This window comes from Wyeomyia smithii, chromosome 3 (assembly GCF_029784165.1).
Source record: "Wyeomyia smithii strain HCP4-BCI-WySm-NY-G18 chromosome 3, ASM2978416v1, whole genome shotgun sequence".
NCBI classification, from domain to species: Eukaryota; Metazoa; Arthropoda; class Insecta; order Diptera; family Culicidae; genus Wyeomyia; species Wyeomyia smithii.
In genome coordinates this window covers 42,283,635-42,289,275 of record NC_073696.1, presented here as the reverse complement: position 1 = coordinate 42,289,275, position 5,641 = coordinate 42,283,635, and positions in this window count along the sequence as shown.

Genomic DNA, 5,641 nt, shown 5'->3' with positions numbered 1-5,641 from the left:
TAAAAGTCACACCTTCTATTCCCGTTCATTTTCGCATCCTCGCAAACTGCATACATTGCCCGCTTTATTGATGTTGTAATTAAAGTATAAAATATGAAATTTGACGTAATGTTAGTGCTTCAAAAATAGCGAAATATAAGAAATGACTCTTAATTTCGAACAATTTAATCACGAGTGATACCGGAGCGGGGGCCTAGTGTGGTTGGTAACGTCTCCGCCAACCACGCTCGACGCCTGGGTTCGAATCCCACCGCCGACATAGGTGTCGATGGTTGTGAGGTGGCGTGATCCACTCACAACCAACCCAACTGGTCTAGATTCAATCCTAGCCGACACTGGGGGATTTTCTGAGGTGAAAAATCTCTGGGATCACGCCTTCCATCGCATGAGGAAGTAAAGCCGTTGGCACCGGTCCGTTCATAAACGGGTCGTGAGTTAGGGTCCTGGGTGTCGAGTCGCCTCCCTGGGCATCGGTGATTGGCCACAACAGTGGCGGAACTAGACCGACGGAAAATAAGCGAGAAAAAAAAAACGAGTGATACCGGGAACGTTCAAATAGTACGATACCACATTTTAATCATGTTGAGGCCATATATATTGTTCAAAGCAGCTATAGTGTTGAATAGTCTTTGAATTTCTTTTCTTTACAAAACTTTTGAACAGTATATCAAATTTTTATGAAGTTTGTTATTGGTAAGTTTGAGAGATGACTCGTTTGAATGACACTAGTTATGTTCAAATAAGTCGTGTAATACTTGCGATAATAGACTTTCGTTGTTTTACAAATTAAAACATAACGGTTGCTCAAGTTTGATTTCAATCAAATAAAAATGAACGTATAGGGCAGCCAAACTTTGAAACCACGTGTTCAATCATAATTCATCAGTAAACCCTTAACTATCCCGTTCATTTGTTATCAATATTGTTCAAATCTGTTGTGTAGTTTCTAAGATAATGAAGTTTCGTGATTTTCACACTTCGATACATTACAGACGAAGTTACAGTCCGATTAAAGCAAAATTCAATAGGGTGTATGAGGCAGCTAGACCTTTCATTTGATACTAATTCTGTGGAAATCGGGTTAACCATCTCTGAGAAAAGTGAGTGAGCCCAAGTAGTCATCAGAATATGCTTCTTTGCATAGCTGGAATTCACATTTTCAAACATAACAGGAAATGTAAAAATCCGTTCGTGAAAAAAAAAATCATTAGGGTCTAATGGAGCAACAAGACTTTCCATATGACACTGATTTTATGAAAATCGGTCCAGCCATCTCTGAGAAACATGAGTGAGATTAAACAGTCTCCAGAAGACGTTTCTTTCAGTAACTTCCATATTCCATATAACATATAACCATATGTTCAATCTCCATAAAATTCAAAAGTTAAGGGTTTTAGGTAGCCCGTTTATTTGAAACCAATTTTGTTCAAATCGGTTGTGCACTTTCTGAGATATTGATGTTTCGTGATTTTTACATTTTGATACATAACCTCTAAACTAGGAATCAGATTACAATAAAATTCAATAGAGTCTTAAAGGGCAACTAGATCTTTCATTTGCAATTGATTTCATTGAAATCGATTCAGCCATCTCTGAGAAAATCGAGTGAGATTGGGAGAGCGTTACACACACTCATGCAGAAAATGTTCAGCTCGTCGAACTGAGTCGAGTGGTATACGACATTCGGCCCTTTTGAGCACTTTTATACCTTTAGTTTTTGCAGAGATTGCTATACCTTTCTAGGAGAAAGGCAAAAAGTGAAATGATAGAAATGACTTTTAATTTCAACTTCAATCTCGAGCAAGGCCGCAAACATTGAAATAGTACAATATTAAATTTAAATGATGTTGAGGCCACATATTTTGATTGTAGCTATAGTTTTAAACAGTCCGCGGGTTTCGTTTCTTTCTATAACTTTCAAACCACATGTTTAAACATCATGGAATTCATTGTTTAAGGGTTTGAAAGCCCATTTATTTGAATTCAACTATGTTCATAGCTTCTGAGATATAAGAGCGTTTTTCACATTCTGATGCAGCGCCAAAACTAAAAGTTTGATTACAATGAAATTCAATAGCAACCTAAGCGGCAAATAGACCCTTCATTTGACACCAAGATAGAAAGAATCGGTCAGACCATCTCTGAGAAAAGTGAGTGCGAAAGAAAGGTGCACATACAGACGTCCACACCCCCACACAAACATATACACCTATACATGCATATATGCCGAAAATGCTCGATTCGTCAAACTGAGTTGAGTAGTATATGACATTCGGCCAGTTCAATCATTTTTCTACCTTTTAATTAGCCAGTGACCGTTAGGAGAAAGTCAATATGTTTACTTTCATTATGTGATTTCACATTTTTATAAACAACGGACACAGTTACAATCCGATTGCAATGAAATTCAATAGCAACTTATGGGGCAACTAGACCTTTCATTTGACACTAATTTTGTGAAAATCGGTTAAGCCATCACTGAGAAAAATGAGTGAGTTTAAACAACCTCAGGATAACTTTTCTTTACATAACTTTTGAAGCATATTTCCAATCATAACGAAATTCAAAAGTTAAGGGCTCTGGGGACAACTCAATCATTTGAAATCAGTTTTATTGAAATCGGTTGTGTGGTTTCTGAGATATTGATGTTTCGTGATTTTTACATTTTGATACATAACCTCTAAACCAAAAATCCGATTACAATGAAATTCAATAGCAACCTATGGCGCAACTGGACCTTTCATTTGCAATTAATTTTATGAAAATCGGTCCAGCCATCTTTGAGAAAAGTGAGTGAGTGACACACGTACACACATACACACATACATACATACATACAGAAAATGCTCAGTTCGTCGAAAGAAGTCGAGTGGTATATAACATTCGGTCATTGGGACCACCTTTGTACCTTCGGTTTTTCCAGTGATTACTATACCTTTCTAGGAGAAAGGCAAAAACCGTAATCCTTCATATATTTCCAGTTTAAGCTCAATTTTTTCACTTTTATCGCTCATTGTTATCCACACTATTACTTACTTTACTTTACCTTATTGGCCGACGGACCGTTTTACGGTCTAAGGCCGAACGAATCAAAAATGTCCAGCTTCTTCTGTGTGTCACAGCAGCACTTTCTTGGGGAACTTGGTGTGTGGAATAAACTTCACTTCGGCGCTCACTTCCTTCGCGGGGGAGGTAAAATACGAAGTGCCCTGCCAGTCGTTAGTTCCAAGATGTTGTAGATGCCGAAACAGGCGTATCTGGTGCCCAGGAGCTACCGCACAATGTCCTTTTCGACGCGACGGGGTGCCGTTCGTTGAACGCGCACACTTCTGAACGGAGTAGCTTAATCGTTTTCGCAATCACGGTGAGAGTTCGACTGATAGAGCTGTCAATTTTTTTCGGCTGACTCATCGGTTGATATGATTTATGCTGCATGCGTAGTTTCGTCAGTGCGTGTAAAGGTAAACTCATGCAAAATCGTCAAATTTTTTCAATTTTTTTCAAAGCACGGTTGTTGTGTGCAAGTAATCATGCGCTATCAATGATACCCGCAGAAAACACCCTAAACTGACAAAAAACAACCCAATCTAGATGATGGCAAAAACCCATCCCAGGTGGATATTTCCAGTACAGTATGTTCCATGAAAAAAGCGAAAGTTTTCAATGCTTGTTTTTTGGTAGCTTTAAACATTGTTTTCACTGTTTCCATGCGCGTGTGTAATCATCTAACTGCATTCAATGAGTGGTTCGCGAGTAACAAAGTTGAGAACAATGTACACATAGGAGCTTGTGACTAGCTAGCCCGTAACACAAGTTGTAACGATCGTGGGATACCACCTGGCTAACGTTTACCATTTTCAACGTTCACTCCTTGATGGACCACGTCCACGGAAGCCGGGAAGTGGCCGACCACGGTCAGCTCGCACACCGAAGATCATCAGATCAGTGAAAGACAAAGTGAGGTGAAATCCTTTCAGATCGATTCGGAAATTGGCTAAAGAAGCCGATATTAAAAAAAGAACCATGCAGCGGTTAGTCAAAGATGACTTGAAATGTTCATTCAGGGCAACAGTAATGCGCCACCTTGTGACGGACCGAATCAAACAATTACGGCTAGAGCGCTCGAAACGTTTAGTGTCAGCTTAAAAAAGAAGCATACCATCATCGTATTCTCCGATTACAAAATGTTCACCATCGATCCCGTATCTAATACACGTACACATAGGTTTATGTCGCCAAAGAAGATTGAGGATGTTCCAAAGAACGTGAAATTCAAGTTCACAACCAAACATCCGGCCGGAGTCATGATTTTCGGGGCCATGAATGAAAGCCAACTTTGGAGCACACCTCGATTCCGTGCTCGTTTGGAGGTTGATAAACAGCTTAATAAACGATTCTCAAGAAAATTATGAATTTTTTTATCATTTTCTAATAAAAAAAACCTATTTGACTCTGAGGCATAGATTTTTGCATTTTTATGGGACATACTGTATCGGGAATAGAACCAAAAAATGAAATCATTACGAAATCAACATAATGCCTAGAGCCCGAAATTCAACTATAGACACCATTTTTGAACCTAAGATGGCGACTATAGGAAGCCTCACAGGAGTCAGTCATGTTGCGGAAAACAGGATGCCAAGCACTTTATAGATACCCGAGGTGCCCAGCCGGTATACCGGCTATTAAGCCACGGGCGTAAGAGCAACACAACTGAACCAGAACCACTGCTACGTGGCCCAAAAGCTACTCTGAGTCATTGTCAAATATTGCCACCATATCGGACTCCTGCCGCATCCCCCCGGAAACGATTAATGGGTTAAGGAGGTTGTGTCAGACGAAGGATATGCGGTTGTCAAGGTGAACGGAGTGTTCTTTTGCAGTTGTTACGCTCCTTGGTCTATCGAAAGGATCTTTCAGATGATCGACCTCGTAACCTCATGTAGGATGACGCTACAGCTTGTTGGCAGCTTTGGCAAAGCTCAAACTAGATCTGTGAAAATGGTGCGGAGTCGACGATGACTTTATCGACGTGAAGATCTCTAGCCCAGGACTAATCACGAACTGAAGAGTAGAGGATGGCTAGTCAGTTTGCTATAGTGTAGAGCACAATGGGAGACGGTGAGCAACGGGTAAAGCTACACAACAACCGTCTGTGAATGAAATACATCTTATTTAGTTACCAAGGTATTTGAGAAGGTACGAGTGCTGATCAATTGGTTGCCACACTATCATTGGTTTGTCAGTCCAGGAATGGAAAGTCACAGGTATACTGGTGAACCCACGCGATATAGGACCTCCGACACATTGCAAGACGGAAGATTCAAAGTGCGCGAACCGTTGAACATAGGATAGTGCACTGTGCAGCATTCTGATTCGCAAGATGGGCGCTTAAGGGTGCGATAAAGGCGGCTTCTAGAGGCTATGGCGAGCGAAATTTTTTACCACGTAAGTACTCAGCAGGGTACCCGGGTACCCACAAAATGAAATGCTTTTTGCTTATTCATTTCCTGACCGATTTTCGATCTAGGCCTATCAAAAGATTGGAAAATCTGTCTATTTTCAGAATCTGGGATTGACATGAACCTGTAACCACATCTGGTTCCTGTAAATCCGGATCTACGGGAGCATGTTCCGGTGA